Genomic DNA, 24,611 nt, shown 5'->3' with positions numbered 1-24,611 from the left:
CTTGGAAAATTGTACCTTTCTAAGAATTTGTCCATTTCTTAATGGTTGTCCATTTTATTGGCATATTGTTGTTTGTAGTAGTCTCTTGTAATCCTTTGTATTTCTGCAGTGTCAGTTGTGATTTCTCCTTTTTCATTTCTAATTTTATTCATTTACGTCCTCTCCTTTTTTTTTTCTTGATTATTCTGGCTAAGGGTTTATCAATTTTGTTTATGTTCTCAAAGAACCAGCTTTTAGTTTTATTGTTCTTTGCTATTGTTTTCTTCATTTATTTTTCATTAATTTCTGCTCTGATCTTTATGATTTCTTTCCTTCTACTGAGTTTGGGTTTTCTTTGTTCTTCTTTCTCTAGTTGCTTTAGGTGTAAGGTTAGATTGTTTATTTTAGATTTTTCTTGTTTCTTGAGGTGAGATTGAATTGCTATAAACTTCCCTCTTAGAACTGCTTTTGCTGTGTCCCATAGGTCTTGGGTCATTGTGTTTTCATTGTCATTTTTTTCTATGTATTTTTTAATTTCTTCTTTGATTTCTTCAGTGATCTCTTGGTTATTTAGTAGCACACTGTTTAGCCTCCATGTGTTTGTGTTTTTTACAGTCTTTTTCCTGTAATTGATTTTCAATCTCATAGTGTTGCAGTCAGAAAAGATGCTGCTTGATATGATTTCAATTTTCTTAAATTTTCTGAGGCTTGATTTGTGACCCAAGATGTTATCTATCCTGGAGTATGTTCCATGTGCAGTTAAGAAGAAAGTGTATTCTGCCACTTTGGGTGGAATGTTCTATAAATATCAATTAAATATATCTGGTCTGCTGTGTCATTTAAAGCTTGTGTTTCCTTATTTATTTTCTGTTTGGATGATCTGTCCATTGGTGTAAGTGGGGATTTAAAGTCCCCTACTAACCAGCAGAGTAGCACAGGGAAATCAGCTCAGTGCTTTGCGATGAGCTAGAGGAGTAGGTAGGGAGGGTGGGAGGGATGCTCCAGAGGGAGGGTATATGCGGATATATGTATGTATATGGCTGATTCACTTTGTTGTACAACAGAAAGTAATATAGTATTGTGAAGCAATTATACTCCAATAAAGAGGTATAAAAATTTTAAAACAATTAAAAAAATTAAAATGGCTAAGATGATGATGATGATGATAGAGGTACATATCTCATTGTTTTGTAATGAGAGGTTAGTGAAATAATTTATGTATAGGGTTTAGAATACTGCCCAGTGCATAGTAAGAATTAAATAAAAGGTGATTTTTTAAATTATGAAACCAACAATTATTTTGTAGTATATATTTTAATAAGTAGATGCTATTTAAATGACAATTTTTTCCAATATACCGAACTCAAAATATGCACAAAGAAATATGAAGAAAATGGAAGGGCATCATCACATATTTAATTACATATTTTTCTTCATTTTAAGAGAAATGTTCTTTCTTTAATTTTATGAATACTGTTATAAATATTCTATAGAAAGTTAAACCTTTCACAGGCATTTGACAAAATACACTCATTCATGATAAAAAAAACTCTCAGAAAAGTGGGCATGTGGGGGACTTCCTCAATTTGATAAAGAATATCTACAAAAAAACTACAGCTAATATCATATTTAATAGTGAGATACTTGAAGCTTTCTCACTAAGATCAAGTATAAGACAAGAATGTTCTAGCTCACCAGACCTTTTCAATATTGTGCTGGAAGTTCTAGCTGAAGCAATATGGCAAGAAAGGGAAATAAGAAGGCAAAAATATTGGGAAGGAGTAAATAGAACTCTCTGCTCTCAGGTGACATGATCATCCATGTAGAAAATACAAAAGAACTGATGAAAGAAAAACCCCAAAATAAAAAAGAAAACCAGCCTCCTGGAACAAATAAGTGACTATAGCAAGGTTGCAGTATATGATATTAACATTCAGAGATCATTCATTTTCCTATACACTAACATGAACAAATGGGATTTGATTCAAAACAAAATTTACATTAGCACCTTCAAAAAGTATAAAAGTTAAGTATAAATCTAACAAAATATGGCAAGATCTTTATGAAGAGAACTATAAAACTCTAATGAATGAAGCTAAAGAATAGCTAAATAGCTCAATGGAAAGCTATTCCATGTTCACAGATATGAAAACTCAATATTGTCAAGATGTAGGTTCTTCCAACTTGACCTATAGATTCAAGGAAATCACAATCAAATTCCAACAAGTTATTTTGTGGATAACAACAAATTGATTTTAAAGTTTATGTGGTGAGACAAAAGACCCAGAATAGACAGCACAATATATAAGAAGAAATTTGAAGGACAGACACTACCCAACTTCAAGCTTACTATAAAGATACAGAAATCAAGATTTATACAGTATATATTGTACTGGTGAAAGAACAGACAAACAGAACAGTGGCATAGAATAGAAAGCTCCAAAGTAACCCTCATAAATATAGTCAACTGGTCTTTGACAAAGGAGCCAAGGCAAAATAATGGAGCAAATATAGCCTTTTCAACAAATAAGCCTGAAAAAACTGGATATCCACATGCAAAAAGAAGGAATTTAGACACAGACCTTATACCAGTCACAAAAATTAACTCAAAATGGATTAGAGACCTAAATGAAAAACAAAACTATAAAACTCCTAGAAGATAGCAAAGGAGAAACCTAGATGACCTTGAGTATGGCAATGACTTTTTGAGACAACATCAAAGGTATGATCCATGAAAGAAATAATTGATAAGCTGCACTTTATTAAAATTTAAAACTGTGATTCTGGGACTTCCGTGGTGGTTCAGTGACTAAGACTCTGCACTGCCAATGCAGGGGACCTGAGTTCGATTCCTGGTCAGGGAACTAGATCCCACATGCCACAACTAAAAGTTCGCATGTCACAACTAAAGATCCTGCATACTGCAACTAAGACCTGGCTCAGCCAAAAAAAATAAACAAGAAACAAAAAGCAAATTCTGTTCTGAAAGACAATGTCAAGATAATGAGAAGACAAGCCACAGACTGGAAGAAAATATTTGTTCAAAGGAGATTTATCCACAGTATAATTCAACATTAAGAAAACAACTTGATAAAAAAAAGGGGGGACAAATACTTTAACAGACACCTTAGTTAAGATGTATAGATGACAAATAAACATATGAAAAGATGCTCCAAGTCATGTCAGTAGAAAAACGTAAATTAAAACAACAGTGAGATACACCAGTACACACTTATTAGAATTGCCACAATTCAGAACACTGCCAACATAAAATGCTGGCAAGGATGTGGAACTACAGCAACTCTCAATAATTGCTGGTTAGAATAGAAAATGGTCCAGTCACTTTCAAAGATAGTTTGGTTTCTTATAAAACTTACTTTGGTGTCTATTCAAGGGAGTAGAAAACTTATATCTACACAAAAACCTGCAAAGGAACATTTATAGCAGCTTTATTCATAATTGTCAAAACTTGGAAGTAATCAAGAAGTCCTTTACTAGAAGAAAGTATAAACTATGGCACAACCAGATAATGAAATATTATTCAGTGTTGAAAATAAATGAGCTATTAAGCCATGAAAAGACATGGAAGAAACCTAAATATATATTGCTAACTGAAAGAATAAATCCAAAAGGGTTATATACTATGTGATTCAAACTATATGACCTCCTGGAAAAGGCAAAACTATGGAGAAAGTAAAAAGATCAGTGGTTGCCAGGAACTGAGCCTGGGAAGAGATAAGTAGGTGGAGCACAGAGGATTTTTAATACAGTGAAAATATTCTGTATGATACCATAATGATGAATACATGTTATTATATGTGTATCCAAGCCCATAGAATGTACAACCTCAAGACAGAACTGTAAGGTAAACTATGGACTTTGGGTGATTATGATGTGTTAATGTATGTTCATCAATTTTAACAAATGTATCACTCTGGTAGGGGATGTTGATAATAAGGATGGCTATATATGTATGGGAGGTAGAAAGCATAAGGGAAATCTTTGTACCATCCCCTCATTTTGCTCTGAACCTAAAACTGCTCTAAAAAATATTGTCTTTAAAAAATGTTTAAAAAAACCCCCTCATGATTCAAATGAATGGCAGATAAATGGCAGATACTTTTGTTCTATAAAAATTGCTCAATAGCAGGGCAAACATATTACGTAGAAAGCTGTCAACTCTGTTTTGTTTGTTTGTTTGTTTGTTTGTTTTAGGATTTCCTTGTATCAGAACAGAAATCTATAGTTATTTTGCCATCACCTCTTCCACAAGCCTGATAGAAACGAAGCCATCATATTCAATCCTGCCAGTGGCTAAAGAAGTAACTGTAGAGCGATGCTGTCTCTGTAGGTGGTACATTCCACATATTTTGTATCCTCTTGACAAAATTCTAGCCCAATGGGGATGTACTTACAGCTTTTAGAATAAAGCTAGAACTTTTCCCCTTACTTTGGCTAAGTCTAAAGAGAAAATCAAATGGGCTTTGATTTAGTTTATAACTTAAAAAATGTAAATTTAACTCTAAATCAGGTATATAAACACTTTCTCCACACCACCCACCCCCAACTCAAGTACACACAGACATACACACATTTTTCATGGAGGTTGCAACTTAGTTATTTTCACCCCTTGTGTAATGTCACAAGGGTTTCTTTGTTTGTTAGCTTGTCTTCTTTGTTAATATGTGATTAATGCATTCCAAAATACACCATCCAGAAAAGTTTAAACTGGAATTTGAGATTATTTTAATGTAGTTGCTCATTTAATGATTCCCATAAGAAAATTGAATTGACACCAAGTTCAAAAGTACCATAATGAATATATTTAAATATTTCTCTGATGGACTATGAGCATTCACCAATTAATCCTCTAAAATGTTTCCAATCCGTTAATTTTCAAGCAGTTGAAAAGAAGAGAACTACATAGAGGCACATTCCCAATTTGATGTGTGTGTTTTATCCATGTGCTGTGAGAAAAAATTACTTTGTTTTGAACTATTTATCCCTTTTGTTCATAAGTTTTTCAGTGTAATCATATTATTTTCATTAGAGATTAGAAAGTTAAAACTTGGTATATTGTAATGTGAGAAAGGCTTAGTGTTTCATGTTTTTCAATTTCAAGTAATATGGAGACATGACTTTTGTTCAAAATCTTCAAAAGGCACAACATGATAAAAACTATAATCAATCAACTTTAGTGCATCAATCAACTTTAACTTTTTTTCATTTTTGGAAATGCACTGATATCAGTACATTTCACTATTTGGTCAAAAGAGTAGATATGCTAGTCTCATTATATGTAGTTATTAAAAATAATGTATTCTAATGTGTTTCCTTGTGGAGAAATTAATCTAATTTTAAATTAAAAAGACTGTTTTTTGCTTTGCTGTATCTTTTGTGTGTAGCACATTTCACAGGCTTCCTTGGTTACAATCAGGCGTTTATTATTATTTTTAAGCTTAATTTAGAGATAAAAATAATAGTACAACCAGTGACAAAATTTGAAAAGAATGTAATAGTAAAATATGAGTGGATTAAGCATAAGAAGAAAATGAACTTGAAGATTACTTATTTACAAGGATTTTCTCTCACCAACTATTTGCATGAATATGCTCTGCGTTGCCATGTTGTGTTTTTTATTATTATTATTTTTAACCAACCATTGCATTTCTTTCTAAGAATAGCAAATCCAATTAATATAGTCTTCCACAGAATAGGTAGAGACCATAACAAGGTAAACGAAAACAACAATCATACATTTATTTAGTGCTGATTCTTTCCCAAGTGCACATTATGTCATTTAAACATAATTACAAGCCAGTGAGCTAGGTCTTATTATTAAATTTATTTTATTCATGAAGAAACTGAGGCTCAGAAGATTCCTAAATTGATCAAGGCCCCACAGCTAAATGCAGAAGGAACCAGAATTTTAGGTTAGGTTTATCTGATTCTAGAGCTTATGCACTTAACCATTCACTATATTACTTATGTTAATGTCTAAAAGTACAGTTTTTCTGAGTGATAATTAACTATGAATAGATATTAGCACATTATTCCTTCAATTATACTTTTTGGTATCAACATTAAGTTTCTTTATTTAACTTACATATTTACAGAAAATTAATTATTAAATGAAATCAATATAATATTTTGTTATAATATACATTATAATGTGGAGCAAAATTTAAAGAATATTAGTTACAAATATTAGTTACAGCCTGTGCATGCAATCTCTCATCAGTGAATGTTCCAATGTTTCTACAACGGTATTTTGTGTTGATTAGATCTCACTTCTCTCAAACACTGTGGATTTAAGATCTTACTGGGAATCTGTGAAGTTCTTAAACAATGACTATTTTTACCAGAAATTTTAAGGCCAGCAGCTTATCTTTACCATTGCTATGCTGAACTCAGTAAGAATAGCTGTATTAATAAAGCAAAAGGTTTTCTGCCTTATCAATAAATTTGGAAGTATATTTTCTTTCCTCAGAGTAAAACCAAGTAGATGTGGTAGCATGTTGGCTAGATAGAATCTTAAATCCCAATAAAGTTTTTAGCAAAACATCAATTGCTTTATCATTTAACAATCTGGTCATCCTACTCTCTTCCAATTAGATAACTAAATCTTAAATATAAATTGATTATTTTCATTAAATAATTTTTAGGTCCATAGTTTCTTAGCTTTCCTTTTAACAATAATGACCTAAAAAACTGTGTGGTAAAAAGACTTATTCAAAATAATTTGCAGTACATCAAATATCTTTCTTGTTTCCAGAAGCTATAAAATGGAAATATCAACAACTGTTGGTTATCAGGATAAAAATGTATGTGAAAATACTTTTTACATATAAAATGTATGTGAAAGTACTTTTTATGTATTGATCACATTTATAAATCCACTAGATAAGTGGGTTTTGGTGAACTTTTTTCTGTTATGAACCAGATAGTAAATATTTTGTGCTTTGCAGATCCGATGGTCTCCGTCTCGACTACTCAACTCTCCTATCTTATTATGAAAGTAGTCATGGACAGTACATAAATGAATGTGGCTGTGTTCCAATAAAATTCTATTTTAAATAATAAGCAGTGGGCACTGAACTATATTTTATACAGCAATTTTAACACTTAAAAATTAATCAATAGTCTATACTATGCTATATAACATGAGCATATAAGAAAATCTATATAGAGTTCTAACCAACAGAAGGGCAAAAATTAAATATTCATATACACATGTACAAACCAACACCATTCATAATTGTATTGTAAATTATGTGCTGTAGGTACTTTAGTGGTCAAGAGATCAGTGAAGATTTAGGTAGTGGAGAGAATCAGCCAGGATAGAAAATTTATTCAGATATTGAGCAAGGAAAAGAACTGGTCTCTACATGATTTTACGCATCTTTTTTGGAACCATTGTTTCCTTATATTTGCTTCTCTCTACAGCCCAGCTAACCTACTTACTATTCCCCCAACCTCTGGAATGCTTCTTTGCCCCCTTACCTTTGATTCTCTTTCCCACACTAAGGTTCATCTCTTCGCCTTGATTTTATATTCATTTCTTATTTTCGGTTTCAAAATATACATCCTGCAGAAATCATTTTCTGATTCCTTTGAAGTATTCCTCACTGCTGAATACCCAGGCCATTTTCTACCACTCACATTTTACATATTAATATCACTTTGTGTTTCTCCCCAATTCCACACTAGTCTTTGAATTACTTGAGGGTCTTACTTATTGGTATAGTTTGATGTTTTGTAGACACCAGACAAAAAACATTGAGACACAGAATAGTATATCTATTGAATTGAATTAAATGCCTTCAGTATTAATTGAAACAAAAGAGTAAACTCTTATGCCCAGGGAATCAATAAGTGCTTGAAATATAGTGCTACCAAGAGCTGAATAGCCTATGGCTTACAGCTGTATCTGATCTTTTAAATGACCAAGTTTAGCTGGCTTAACTGGATCACTATCATTCTGGTAGTATCCATCTTGACCAACATCTTTCAGCATTTTTGTCTTCATCACTGATGTCAAAGTATTAATTCTGTTGAAAAATATCCCTGTTTAGTTATTCGCAAGGTTTTCTGAACTATCTAAATGTGAAAATACCTCCTACTCTATTGGAGCACTGCCTTTTATCTACACAGGAACTTTTCAGCTTATCATTTAACTGTATATATTTTATGAATTTGGTAACAATGTCATTCTCTAGTACTTTACCAGTTTATGCTGTTTGGGTTGGAGAACTTTCAGTTTCAAACAAATGTTTGCATGTGCTATCTATCTTGTACATATTTCACTGCTGTTTTAAAAATCCTATCTGTGATTTTTGCACCCATGACCAACACAGAGTACATATATAGTTCACATTAGTGCTGCTCATATATATATATATATATATATATATATATATATATATATATATATATATATATATATATTTTTTTTTTAGTTTTCCCTCTTTCGTGCCTCAGAGTAAGAATTCATTTCCTTCCCCATGTGAGGATGGGTGAAGCCTTGCAACCACTTCTACCCAAAGATTAATGAGCATAAGTGAAACATGTCACTTCTGAGCAGAACATTTAAGTTTCATCGTGAGATCCTTCAGAGCTCCATTTCCACTCTGGCAAAGTCACTGGCAATATTCAAAGTGTTTGTTCTTCTGGCACTCATGGTCTCAGAATGACACAAATAGCAGAATTGTTCATCTATGATGAACATGTAGAATGAGCAAATATAAATATTTGTTTCTTGAGCCACCATGATTTAAGGATTGAATGTTGCCACAGTATAACCTAGTCTATCCTGAATGACACAGAAATCTAAACCAGAAGAGAGATGTTTCTGAAGAAAACAAGCAAACCTGAACACATGCAGGGTCTTAAGTATGGGTCATCTGAAGGTAAGGAAACTGAAAAATGGAAATCCATGTAATGTAGTGGCAATACATTTGGCTAATCGATCACACAAGATAGTCTGAAATTCAGAATATATAGTTAATAATGTAGTGTTCAGAAAAAAGATTGGACATTAGAATGATAGTAGCCAATGTTGGATGCTATTAGGTGCATTTGACAAGATATTGCAATTAATAAATGACCTCAGTAAATAATTAGACCATTTGAGAGCAGAGATAAAAGGGTGTATAAAGATATTTCAGATATAAAGAAAATTTTAAGTAGGAAGTGGCTACAACTTCTCAACCCTAAGGAGATGAATATTAAAATAAGAAATATAAGCAAAAATATCAATTAAGGTATAACTTGCAGAAAGATCACATCAATTGGAGAACCATTACACTGATTGTTAAAACCTCTGAAAGAATTAATATTGTTCCCAGAAAATCTCTTCTGTTGAGAAAATGGTTTAGGAAAAGGTTTAGTGGTATAACATACCCACTAAAACTGATAAACTTTTTGTGATTAAATCAAGAGAAAGGGGTGTCCCAAATAGAACTATGACTGTAGGTTTGGCAATGATTGGACTCCAACTGTTAAAAAGGCAAGTTATTGAAAAGGTTGTAGTGCCAAAAGAACCATAACCTAGACTAAAAAAAGACTTTGACTGTCCATGGCTTAAAATGATTTTTCTCCAGAAAGAAATCAGGCTGACAATGCTACTCAGCCCCCGGGAGGATATATTTTTCCAATTTGAACTTCAGATGTGGCCGAGAATGATAACAAAGGGTAAAATCTCTGAAAGAGCTGCAAAGAGCCATAGGGAACAAGAGACTAAAGCACTCATTTCACAAAGCAGAATCAGGGAATATTCAAAAAACATTCCTTACCTCTAGGGTAGTGATACCTCAAAAAGTTTGCCCAGTGGTGATTTCAGAATTGCTATATATTACTACATGCTGTGTCTCACATCTTCCTTTTTCTAAATGAGAGTATCGATTACAGTTTTCCAGTATTTGTTGGACCATTACATATCGAGTTGTGGGGACAGATAACATGTATTTACCTGGATCAAGGTGAGTCATTTCTGATTTTAAGATAGAGGATTTCACATATCACTTGAATGCAAAACCAGCATGTATCACCCAAAGATTCTCAGGTTTTAGACTAATATTGTGATTAATTAGTGCTTATGAGTTGTATAGTTTGAGAATCGAGTAAGTATACATTATATGCAGAAAGGAGAGTGAATCAGCTATTTGATGAGCAGAAAGATAAGTTGAGGTAGTTATAAGTGCTGTTCAGAAAATATTTCTAGTTCTTCTTCTTTTCGGGATTTGGTAGGATACACTTTTTAACCCACTCCTAAGTGGGTATAGTCACGGAACTGGATATGGCTTTTAAGTTGTGAGTGGAAGGGCTTATGTGTAACTTCCTTTGACTCTGAAATAGTGACCAGTAAAATTTGAGATGGTGTCCAATGTCATAGGTGGCTACGAGGAGTAGAGTGACTGAGCAAGCCTCAGTGGGGATCATCGACAGCAGGAAACACAACTTTGTGATTTTCAAGTCACTGAGATTTTTGGAGGGTGTTTGTTACTACAGAATAATTTAGCCTATGCTGACTGACATTTTCCAAATCAATAGTATAAGCTGTTTCTTTGATAAGTATGAATAATTTTTCAAGTAAGAACTAAAAATAGATTTTTCTAGAAAGAACTAAAAATATTTTAGTTCTAGAAAGAACTAAAAATAGATTCTATGCATAAAAACAATTTTAAGGACTTAATATAAGGAAAGATAAAGCATGTTTTTATCAAGCTAATACACAACCCTCTAATGTAAAATATCAGTACTATGTATACATTTAATTTAAATATATCTATTATTAATGCCTTATATGTCAGTACCACATCAGTATAGGCCATAAATAATGGCACACAAAGAATAGAATTGTCACATTGAACTTAGAAAGGAAGTCAGGCACTTTAAGAATGAGGTTTGTGATTATTATTTCCACTCTGCTTGAATTTTTGGATCTAACCTAAGTTAGCCTGAAAATTGAACCAGTGTATTTTTTAAGATACGTATCTGAAGCATTATTGCCGTTTTATTCCTGTGCCATACTGACAAAGAAGGTGATCTCTGAAAGGCTTTTATTTAACTGATTTCTCTTTGAAAATGAGGAATATGTAAACTGCCCAATATTTTTCAGCGTCTCAAAAGAGCTAAAAGCTCTACTGTTAATAGTGCTGATTGTCAAAAGAAAATCTTATCAAGATAAATTCTTTAGCATTGAAATTTCCCTAAGATAATTGGATCAAGGCCTTCAAATTCTGAGATATTTCACAATGGCAATTTTTGTTCCCAGTTTTTGCTTATGCTTTTTCCACTATTTTCCTATAAAGAAGATAATAAAGGTAGAATTTTGAAAACATTTTACACCTATTTATCTAGATGTGTAGCTCCAAAATCAGCAAGCATGTTAAGGAAAATTGGTAAAAAACCGACCTACAGATGTTCTGCACAAAAATGAAAACAAAAACCTAGCAAATTGGTTATGCACATATATGAGTCACGAGGACAATGGCCATTGACTGGATGAATTTTGATATGTATACATATACACTGGTACAAAGCCATCATTAAATCATCCTAAATACATATTTTTTGTCTTTATCCTTTCTTTCTCTCTTTCTCCTTCAGTCCAATTAAGGATTCAAAACTGAGATTTTAATCTCTTAATATTAAAATAAAACACCTCATCTGTCTCAGAAATAACATTCTTGACTCATCTGGGGCGGCACTCAACTGTACCTCTAGAATTTAGATAAATTTCAAGAAAGCTAATAATTTACTCAACCTAAAGTGTGCGTCCTAGTTATAGTGGAAAAAATATATAAATGAGGTCAGTTCATTGGTGACTAATTTCCCTGCTGATCTGATACTTTTACTGCCACCATAACTAGTGTCAGCAATGCAGTAATAAAGAAAAATAAAGGAAAAAAACCTGTGAGTCTTCCTGGCTCTGGCCTGCATCCACAATTCTGTTCCACCATATGTGCAGTACCATTCTTAACTGCTCCAGGTTTTCCCCAGGTAAATCCTTATTTTTCTCAGCAGTTCTTCCACTTTTTATTCTAAAGTCCAATCTACATAGCTCCTTTATGTTCAAAAGTGGAGCTATTGGCACATCATGTAAAGTCTGTGTTGGGGAAAAAATTTTTGTGAAATTATTGTATATTCTTTCTTTTTCCTATTTTCATACTGAAAAAAAAATCTATGCATACTAAAAGTCACAATCTGTGACTTAAGATTTAAGACTAAGAGTCTTAAATCTACTTCTCAGTCTTTCCTTGCCTGTATCTCACTCTTCTTAACATTAGAAACAAACATGAGGGCTTCCCTCATGACGCAGTGGTTGAGAGTCCGCCTGCCGATGCAGGGGACATGGGCTCGTGCCCTGGTCCGGGAAGATCCCACATGCCACAGAGTGGCTGGGCCCGTGAGCCATGGCTGCTGAGCCTGTGCATCCAGAGCCTGTGCTCCACAGCAGGAGGGGCCATGACAGTGAGAGGCCCGCGTACCGCAAAAAAAAAAAAAAGAAAGAAACAAACATGAGTCCAACAAGTTCACATTTTTGTAAAGATTTACTTCCAACCCTCCTTATTTTTCTACCCCTCAGGCTTGGAAGACAAAAACTCTTACTGAAGCATATAAATTTTGGCAATAACTTTATTTCCAGAATTATAGCTGACTATAACCAACAAATAATTGGTTAACTCTTCTGTTGAAACTGTTAAAAATGCTTGATTATTAAACATTTAAAAAATCTTTTCATTTTATCAATGGCCAAGAAATTGAAATCTTAAGGCCAAAATATAAGTGAACTCACAGAGGTAGGTAAACCATAAGGTCAGCCTTCACCTTGAGGCTATTTGCCCAGTTGTGATCTTTAGTTTTAGTTTTTGCCTCCTTTTGGGAGAAAAGACACAGGTGGTAAAACCTAGGTTTCTTCCAAACAAGACCCCCATTAGGTTATTACTGGCCTAAGAGTGAAGCAGAAAGACATTATTCACCAACTCCCATATTCCTGTACCTGTTGGTAAGAAGGGGAGAATATGCCTATCTTGGGCACTTGTGCTAGTTGTAGAGGGGAAAAAAATAAATGAATGGAAAAAAAATCTTCCTGTGAGATATCATAGCTATAAGCCAAGTCTGAAATTAAATTCACAATGGATACAGGATGTGGAAGAAAAAATATAATAATGCAATATTTAGTTTAAAAATTTTGTGGGCAGTCAGTGTCCCCAGCCCAGTAAGTAGGAAATATAAATTGTCTTGAGAAATAGAAAAAAACTACTTCAAAATCAGGTTTAAAATAAGTCTCACTAGTAAAATTCCAGTGAATAAGAGCTCACAACACAACAGGAAATTCTATAGTGTAGAATTTTTAAGCAAATATAATTTAATAATTAAGAATATTCTAAATAAGAGCACTTTAGGAAAAATGACATTAATTTCAGTGAAAGGTATTAAAAGTAAGATATGAATAAGGATAAAGGTAAGCATATGGATAATTCAATTAATTATATAATATACTAATGTCTTGAAGTATATAAAATCATAGAAATAATTAATAACAATACAATTTTATAAATTAGAGGGAGGGTGATTAAACTGTTCCAATATTCCTGAAATATCTGGAAGAAGGATGAAGTTTTTAAAAACTTTAGAGTTTGATATATTAAATTGTCAGGTTAACGTTTCTAGAATAATCATTAAAAGAAAAGGAGTAAAGGGAGAAAATGAAATAAGAGAAAAAATATAAAAACAAATCCATCACCAAAAAAAAGTGAGGAAGGGAAAACAAAACAGAAGAGGAGAGTCAAATGATTAATGATGTTAAATAATAATCCAGAATGGGCACCATTTCACAAACACCTGATTGACAAAAATTTTAACCTACAATAATAATGTACTATAGAGGATATGAAGCAATGAGACCACTTACTAATTACACACAGGTGTGAGTATCAGTTGGGGTAACTACTTTTGGAAACAAGTCAGCATTAATTTATAAAATTTATAAAATTTATAAAATGAAATATATAAATACCCTTTACATAAGCAAGTCACACCTAGTTTTACACTTAGAGTAGCTCCTACATGTATGCACACCTAAACATGTATAAAAACATTCAATCCCACTGGTTGGGTGAAAACAACTTGGAAACAACCATCATGAGTATAATGGATAAATAGAGTGACATAGTTAATCAAAATAATTCTATACATCTGTAAAAATGAATTAATCAATGCTGCATTCAAGTACATGGGTGAACATCAGAAACACCATTGAAAGAAAAAGGCAAATTATTCCATGTTTATGAAGTTCTCCAAACTTCCAAAATTAGATAAACTTTCTAGTGATATAAACCTAAGTAGTAGAACACTAAAAAATAAATTAAAATGATAAGTCCCACGTTCAGTTAATGGTTAATGCTAAAGTGGAAAAAGATTGAGATGTGTATACAAGGTGATTTTAATGTTATTATTCTCTCTTCTTTAAAATGGATTATTATATTTTTATCTTTAATGTTTACTCATTTATTAGTATTTTTGTATGTAATATTGAAGAGAAATGAAAAAATAAAAATTCATGTATAAAGTAGAGGTTAATATGAGGTTGATAATTTTGAGGAAAAGTTGTTTTTATTAGTAGAATCTGGGCCCCTGTTATCCAAACTCCCCCCAAAATTCTGTAAACATTTTAATATTAATCTAACCCTTCAGCTTGTGGTTTGCCAACTTTCCTTTCTTTCTCTTTTTTGCCATCATGCCTTTCATCCATTTAACTACCATTGTATTTATTGACAGTGACGAAAATTCTAAGAATTCTAAGGCATATATAGGAATTTTAATTTTTTTATATTGACAAAATAATGATGACTTTTTCCCCATGTGATACTAAAAGTGTAGTCACATCATATTTTTTGTGTGGTTTTATTTTTATAATGATTGTTGATGTTACGTGCCTTGTTTTCCTCTGTAAAGTTTTTTCTTTGCCTCTCCCACTGCGGAGCACAGGCTCCGGACGCGCAGGCCCATCAGCTATGGCCCAAGGGCCCAAGTGCTCCATGACATGTGGGATCCTCCAGGACCGGGGCACGAACCCATGTCCCCTGCATCGGCAGGCAGACTCTCAACCACTGCGCCACCAGGGAAGCCCCTCTGTAAAGTTTTGATGTGATGCTGGCTATTGAATTAAAACACAAGAATCGTCTACTGACTTTCAGCTTATTTGCAGAAGCATTTTTCTCCCCACACTATAAATTTTGAGTTGGAGGATCAGGACTTCACGTGTACTAAAATGTGCTGTAAACATTAAAGTGCTCTGTGTTTAGTGATTTTTTTTTTTTAATGTAAGCCGTGGCTGTTCAATACATCTGACATCTTTCCAAGTTTGTCTTGAGAAATGAAACATTAGCATTTTATACTGTATCATCCAGTATGTAGCTGTTTATATTTATCTCTATTCTCTTCTGACAGGGAAAAAAAAAAGTCTAAGCATTTCACAGTAAACCTTTTGGTTTTATGCTATTCTTTTTGGAAGGTAAATAATTTAAATGTAGACTACAGCACTCCCAAAACTGTACCCTTAGGTCAGTGTGGAGCAAGTATAAAGTGGTTCGTATCTGAATGTAGAATTTTTTTAAAGCCAGACATGCTTTTGTTTTTTAGCCTTTAGTCTAAACAAAAATAAAACATTCAAACAGAATACAGTGTATATACTGTAGATGTCAGTGCTTAGTTTGCGGAGTTATTCCTTTTCATGTCTTGATTATTTTCAGAAGTCTCCAAGTAAGTGTTAAATCTTGTTTTTATATCATACAAGGGACTTCTGCAAACATAAGCAGTTTAAAATCCATGTGGTAAAGATACTGTGGGAGATGATCAAGTATTACCTTGCTATGATCAATCTGTCTAAATCAGAAATTCAGAAGACACTTCTACTCTCAATTAAACAGGAGTGATTGAAGCTTCATATTAAACTGAGTTTATCCCAATTTTGGAACACTGAGGCTATTCACATGACAGGAAACCACCAAAGTCTCATGTTCAAGTGCAAGAATTATATTGCAGAAGAGAACAGCATAGTCCAACGTGACAAACACTTGAAGAAGATCAACAATGAAAAGAAGGGAAAAAAATCCTCAACAAATGGATACATGCGCTCCTATGTTCATATCAGCATATTTACAGCAGCCAAGCCACAGAAGCAACCTAAATGTCCATCAACATATGAATGGATAAAGAAGATGTGGTATATACATATGATTGAATACTATACAGCCATAAAAAAGAATGAAATAATGTCACTTGCAGCAACATAGATAGGCCTAGAGATCATTATACTTAGTGAAGTAAGTCATAAAGAGAAAGACAAATACCATATGATATCACTTATATGTAGAATCTAAAATATGACACAAATGAACTTATTTATATGAAACATAAACAGACTCACAGACATAGAGAACAGATTTGTGGTTGCCAAGGGGGAGGGGGGGTGGGGGAACGATGGATCAGCAGTTTGGGGGCAGCAGATGCAAACTATTATATATAGAATGGATAAACAACAAGGTCCTACTGTATAACACAGGGAACTATATTCAGCATCCTATAATAAACCATAATGTAAAATAATATGAAAAAGAATATATAGATAAAACTGAATCACTTTTCTGTACACCAGAAACTAACACAACATTGTAAATCAACTATACTTCAATAAAAAATAAATTTAAAAAATGGAAGAACTTACACTCAAAGAAAAATACTTAATATAACAATCTGAACAGGTTTTTCAAACATTCAGAAAGACAAAGGAAGGAATTACTTCCTTGAAACAATAAATGAGGATTATGATATAAAAACATAAAATTATGACAAAAGGGAAAAGGAGCAATACAATAAACTATAAAGAGTTCTTAAAAATAAGGTATAACTTCTGAAATAATTAAAAATATGAGGCAAATTGGCTGAATTGAACCATTGATGAGAGAACTGGTGACTAATGATCAAGCTTAGGAATTCTCCTGGAATTCAGGGCAAATATATGCACAGATGAAATCAAGAGATGTCCAATGAGCCAGACTAACAATAGTTATCTAATAAGATTTTCAGAAAAAAAAAAGCAAAAATTATGGGAGGAAAGATAGATAGTTAAGAATTTTCTAGAACTGAAAAAGTGAAGATTTCTCATACAAGAAAACTCAGCAAGTGTTGAACAGTAACTGAGAAGAAGAAAAAAAGGAAAAAGGATAAATCATACATTGACACACTGTAGTAAATCTCGTATAAACTTTGAGTCTATAGCAATAAAATTCGAATAGCTACAAGTTGTAAAGACAAATTACTAACAATGGAATGAAAATGAGTAGTATTGTATTTTTATCAGCAATATTTGATACAAGAGGAATGAGAAAATATTGTCAAAGTGCTACATAAAAATAAAGCTAAAATACATTTAAAGTCTAAATGTTAATAATAAATTGAATTTATTAATTATACATGCATGAATTTACAAGTGGTGTAAATATATATTGATGGATGCCAGTGAGACATAAAATTATTCAAAGTCTGTTGATTTCTAAGTGAAAGAATACCAAATCTGATGAGTTCCAAAATACTTTAAGGAATTAAAGTTTGCATGTTAAAGATATGAGCAAAGTCCAGGAAGAACAGATGTGGAAATTAGAACTTTCAAGTCAACTAAAAAGAATAGGAAAAAGGAAAAAAGAAGAAAACATGGTAAATATACATTTTTATGGAGAGTTGTCAATAATAGAGATATTTATTCAAGAAGTGATGTGGACTGGTGTCCTTTGGTATATTTAAAACAATCCTAATCACAAGCAGGGAATACTTCCATTTTCTAAAAAAAAGGAGACTGTTAGATTTGAGTCACTGTTATTGACTCAAGGTTATAAAGAACATGCTTCACTATGTTATTTTACTGATTCAAAATTGAAGGGAAATTCTACATTCTATTAAATGCTTAGCAAGATCCTCATTTTTTCACTTGACAAATTAAAAATGAAAAAGACAAAAACAAGCTTAAAAATGGTCATTACTCTCCACAGCAGAAGCACTATTCTTTTTAAAAATAAAATATTTAGAAATGAATAACAGGAAGCTGGAAGGTTTTTTTTTAATTGCTCTTTATTTGTAAACTAAAATTAATGTTATTAAAAACCACATGAAAACTTCCAGTTTACTTTATCAAAAGAACACTGCCCATCATTTGGGTGTGACTAAAATCCCAAGGTACAGAATTTAAGTATGAAAAATCAGAATCACTTCTATCAGGGCAAATACAACACATTGAACTACAGTTTCTCAGGACATCGGGAACTTTACAAGAATAAAGTGATCGATTTTAAAACCTGCACTACTTCATTCAGTCTGAAATACTACTTTGAACGTGACATTCTTATTCTGCTTATGATTAAACTAACGGCTACTGCAGAGCCATTTTAATCTTATTGTTCCTATTTGGAGAGAGACGATCACTGGTTCTTTAGTGATTACCATTTTCTCTGATATTATGTAAAAAGTGTACTCTAAATTGTAAAGCTGGTATCAAATCTGATGGGATATAATTATTTTTGATGTAATTTGTTTCAGTCATGCAAACACAACTTTTAATAACTTTCAGATATAATTCACATACTATACAACTTACCCACTTAAAGGGTACATTTCAATGGTTTTAGTACATTCACAGAGTTGTGCACCCATTACCATAATCAATTTAGAGCATTTTTTACCCCTCCCACTAAAATCTCAACTCTACCTAGCTATCACTCTGTAACCCCCCATCTTCCCAGCCCTAGGCAACCACTAACCTACATTCTGTCCATAGATTTTCCTATTCTGGACATTTCATATGTGGAATTACACAATATGTGGTTCTTTGTGACTGGACTTTCTTCACTAAGAATAATATTTTCAAGGTTCATCCATGTTGTAGCATGTATCAGCACTTCATTTCTTTTTATTGCCAAACAATATTCTATTATGTAGGCATGCCACATTTTATTTATCCTTTCATTGGTTAATAGACACTTGGTCTTTTCCACTTTTTGGCTACTCTGAACAATAATGCTATAAGCATCCATGTGGAAGTTTTTGCCAGAATGTATGTTTTCACGTCTTTTGGGTCTATATATCAAACAGTGAAGTTCCTGGGTCATATAGTTTAACCATTAGAGGAACTGCCAGAGTGCCTTCCAACATGGCTGAGCCATTTTACATTCCTACCAGTAGTGTTTGAGAGATTCAGTTTCTCCACATCCTCGCCAACACACGTAATCGCCAGTCTTTTTTATTGTAGCCTTCAGAGTTGCTGTGAAGTGCTAATGCATTTTGGTTTTGATTTGCATTTCTCTGATGGCTGATGACATTGAGCCTCTCTTCACATGCTTTTCAGCCATTTGTGTATCTTCTTTAGAGAAATGTCTTTTCAGATACTTTGTTCATTTTTAATTGAGTTATTCTTTTTTAATGTTTGAGTTTTAAAATATCTTTTTGTATATGTGCGATATAGGCACACACAATTTTAATGCTATCCTCAAATTCTCAAATCCTAAGAATTAATTTAAAATTGAACCTTAGATAGGTAAGATCTTTACTTTTGTGATGTGACACAAACTTCTCCTATAATAATCTGCATTCTGACTCACACACGTTTCAATCAGTACATTTTGACTGATTAATATTTTACAAAATATGTGTAGAAATTGTAACTTTTCTCATTTGTTCAATTAGCAACAACTGCTTCTCTTTCCATTTTTCATACTTGGTTGTCTCAGTGTTAATCAGAAATACTTTTTAGTAAGAAGTTCAAATAGAGTCAATATTTCACAATAAACATAAAATGTGGTCAATTCTCCAAAAGGCAAACACCAATATTTTTTTAAATAATCTATCTTAATTATAGTTCTTCATCACTTAAATTAACCAAAGTTATGTCTTAGAGTGCACAGTGTTATATAAGGTATTATAAATTTAGAAACATCTCTATCATCTTTTATTTTAATTTAGAGTAATATTCTTTAATCATTTTGGTTACCTCTTTATTGATATTGTCACTCCTTGGGATTCTCTACAATCCTTACTTGCCTCATTCATTTTTATCACCTCTCTCGTATCTCCTTCTATTAATTTTGTAATTTCAAACTTGGCTGCTTCCAACTAAGAGAGATGTTCTTTTTCTAACTTATTAAGCATTCTGGCCATCTGTTAACCAGCTCAGGCCTTGTCTTCACAAATATCACATTTATCATTCTCCTAGTATTGTAATTGATCCAAATTAAACTGAGATGTGCACTCCACATTTCCAATGTCCGCACTGAAGTCCTTCCAGAGAATCAGGCCATGCTTTCCCTATAAAGTGTAATTCTTCCTTTGCACAGTAAACTCCTTTGGGAATCATCATTTTGAATGTGTAGTTTTCACAAATTTAACCCCAGGAAGCTAACTTTTTGGAAGTGTCAATATCACTACTATCTTAAATATAGTTATAAAATTATTTTTAGTTTCTAAGTAAATTAAAACAGAAATTTGTGCAATTTTTTCTTTTCATAATATAAATAAACTATAAGCTTATTAAGCACTTATCTTGTACTTTGAACTGTACCTAAATACCTTGAGACACAAAAGTTCTGATAGACTTCAGCTCAAAAGCCAGTGCTGGGGAAAAAAATTAAAAAGTCAGTGCCTTAAGAAAGATGTATCTGGTCCCTAAGAATAGTTAAGATGTCTATATTATAAGCCATCATAGTACTTTGTCTTCTTACTTTATGGTTTAAATTATGGTTTTTAATTTTATATATTTTGAATTTTTATATATTTTTGAATTTTTGAACATATATATGTATATTTTTACATATCTTGAATTTATATTTATATATGATTATGTAATATGCACATACACACACCATTCATATATTCAATAGACTATGTGATTTGCAGAAATCATGTTTGGCTTACTGTTATTATTACTAGGACTTTACATTATGATAAATAGATCCTTAAAAATACATGATGAATCAACAAATAGGAGAAAGGAACCAATGGAGGCTTGAATAGTCTGAGCATTTTTTGCAGAGGTGGTAAGGTTAGAAGGAACCTAGAAATATGTTGAAATATAGAGTTGAAGAAAAAAGTGGAGGTGAAAGGAATTCCAGAGTGAGTGACAAATTAAGCAAAAGAAAGCATGACATTTTATGGCAATCTCATGGGATAATGGGGAAATTGGCAAGACTGGAGAGTAATGGTTGTGTGTGGGCAATTAAGTTAGATATACTGTATGAAATCAAATTATAAACAGCTTTAAAATTAGATAATTGAGACTACTGTGATAGGACAAGGGAGTCATTGAAGATTTTTACCCTGGGGAGCAACATTACTTAAAACATTTCTGGTAGTTTTCTGTCCTGAAACTATGTGCAGAGTGAATTGGAAGGTTTTTAAGTCTGAGCCATAACTCAAAGCTAAATGTTGTTCTCAGGTCTAAAATTTCACTTAGCCTAGATTTTTTGAAAAACAAGTATACATATATAACACCCCGAACTATTCATTATTTTACACTTTTCCTTACTTATATCTGCAGTTTTATTTTATCTGAGAGATAAAATAATACACATCTTTTTTTGAATTGGCAATGTATAAATAAATGAAAGCTATAAATAAATGGAAAGGGAATGAATTATGGTTGCTCACTAGAAAAGTGCAGCCACATCCAAACATGAGTCCATGAAACCCTGGAAAACACTAGTGACAAAGAGATTCTACAAGAATATAAGAGAGTTATTTCAAAAGATAAATTATAAATATCAATATTTAGTGAGAAAAAGAATATGCATTAGGTATAATCAGAGGATGAGTTAAAGATGACTTTATGGTTTGCATTACTTACTGGGAATTTAACTATTATTTGGAAAGAGAAAACAAAGCTAAGATGAAGAACTGTTGAAATAATTGGGGTTTAGTATTTCATGTGACCATGGACTATAGAAAAGAATATATCCAGGAAACAATTTCAAGTTATTAGAGAAGAATTTCAATGAGAGACTTGGGAGGCATCAGCAGAGTGAAAAAGGTGATGTGTATGTGAAACCATTAAAACAGATCAGGTATCCAAAAGAGAAGGGACATATAACAGAAAGAGCAAAGGGTTCTGACTTATTAGTATATTACTTCGTATAATGCCCATAATGACTATGTTGAAGTAAGCGGTGCATATTTCATTTTTCAAACAAGAAAATTAGGGCCTCCCTGGTGGCGCAGTGGTTAAGAATCCTCCTGCCAATGAAGGGTACATGGGTTCAAGCCCTGGTCCAGGAAGATCCCACATGCCACGGAGCAGCTAAGCCCGTTTGCCACAACTACTGAGCCTGCACTCTAGAGCCCACGAGCCACAACTACTGAAGCCTGCAAGCCACAACTACTGAAGCCCGCACGCCTAGAACCTGTGCTCTGCAACGAGAAGCCACCGCAATGAGAAGCCTGCACACCTCAACAAAGAGTAGCCCCCGCTCGCCGCAACTAGAGAAAGCCCACGCACAGCAATGAAGATCCAATGCAGCCAAAAGTAATAAATAAAATAAATAAATTTATTTTTTTAAAAAGACAAGAAAATTCGAGTTTTGTTTTTGTTTTTGTTTTTTGCCTGTTGGGTCTTCATTGCTGCGCGTGGGCTTTCTCTGGTTGCAGTGTGTGGGCTTCTCATCACAGTGGTTTCTCTTGTTGCAGGAGCACGGGCTCTAGGTGCACGGGCTTAGTTGTTCCATGTCATGTGGGAACTTCGTAGACCAGGGATCAAACCCGTGTCCCCTTCACTGGCAGGCGGATTCTTAACCACTGCGCCACCACAGAAGCCCCCAGAGGATGTTAATAGTATGTCTAAGGTAACACAGTTGATAGTGGCACAACAAGGGTGCACTCACTGGAAGAGACCCCTTAGATACTACTGGTGGAGCTGTAAAGTTTAATAGATTTTCTGTTGGAAATGGAGCAGTGTGTATCAGAAGTCTTATAAATGTTTATATCTTTTGATAAAATAATTAACATTCCTGTTAATTTTCCCAAGGAATTGAACACCCACACAAATTTATGTGTATCAACATTCACTGAAGCATTATTAATGAGTAAAAATTAAAAGCAATATCTATGTCCAACAAGACAATATGTATGCTCCTTATCTCACATCTCTGTAATAGAGTACTATGCAGCGTTTATAATCATGTTTTTTAACGAATATGAGAGTGTGGAAATGCTAGAAGTATATAAAATGAGAAAGGCAGTATAAAGAGGAAAGAAACTGTCTAGTCAAAGTGCTATTTCAGGAAAAATAAAAAGGTTTACAGACTACTTGTTTTTAACTTAAAAATAAAATAACTTTTATTATATTCCATGAAAACCATTTTTATTAATAAAGGTTAGATTACTTCATTAAATAAATATCAATAAGAAAATAACACTACTTTCTAGCTACTACCATAGGATTAATAACCAGAAATATTTAAACAGCTACTGAGAGGCTCTTTTCTAGATGTTAATGTGTTCAGTGTTTCACAATTCACTAATTTCATTCATCAGTCTGTGGAATAAGCCTTGTAGAAGGTATGAATGTAGAACTAAAGGTCAGAAAGATGAAGTCCCTTACCCCCAATCACATACGGTTTTAGCAGTAGGTTTGTTACGTCCAGAATCATCTTTGCTCTTTAGATCCTAGGTATTGTAAAACCTATTATTTTTAAATAATATTTTTATTTTGCATAAACAGTGATGCATTTATTTCATGAAAGTAGTTCTTATTCTATAACAATGGAAATATTATATGTAATATACGTAACTTCATTAAAAATTTCCCAGATAACAATCTACTACTACATAAAACTTCTCCCATTAGTATCTTCTCCTGTTAGTAACAATAAAATCAAGTTTAAATTTTATTCAAATTCTTAAGTTTTAATAGTCTTCTGAATTACTTGAGACTTCACAGTGATGGGTTTTATTTTCTATACCTTGTTCAGGGCCTTGACTTATTTAGTTTCTTTAAAATGCATGACATATTTTCAAAGCAGGTGAGCAATTCTAGGATTTTGTCTGCATTTCCTGTTAGGTGAAACAGTTTCACTTTATTCTGTTAATTGAACTACACATAATTAAAAGTTAGACATATGTGTTAAGAGTCATGCAGAGGCTTTTAGCAGATATTCAGAATAAGAATTATGCTTTTTCCAGACATACCAACACGACCTTCTAGCCATGATCTTTCTGGGATCTACTATGAAAGACATAAAAATTCGGGCTTTCGTTGCATTGCCTGGTTTGTGACATTCTTCTCCAGGCTCATACTTCTTTCAATACTGCACCATGCTGTGATTTTTCGAAAACATTTCAAGTAACATTGCATATTACTATTTTAAATTTTAATGTATATGTGGTGACAGCAATGCAAACAATCCAAGGTAGCTGATGGCTGACTACATAGATATGTGTTTCACATGACTAATTTTGCCCCTGCCCAGGTAATAACTATTAACAGTACATCATAAACTACTTCTCTGAGTAACAACTGATGAATTGTTTTAACCTGACTATAATAAAAATTCTAGTTTTAAAAATATAATATATTAAAGGCTCTTTGGGAT

The sequence above is a fragment of the Hyperoodon ampullatus genome, assembly GCF_949752795.1.
Source record: "Hyperoodon ampullatus genome assembly, chromosome: 1".
Lineage (NCBI taxonomy): Eukaryota > Metazoa > Chordata > Mammalia > Artiodactyla > Ziphiidae > Hyperoodon > Hyperoodon ampullatus.
The sequence above is the reverse complement of the archived record's forward strand: the minus strand, read 5'-3'. Positions refer to the sequence as shown.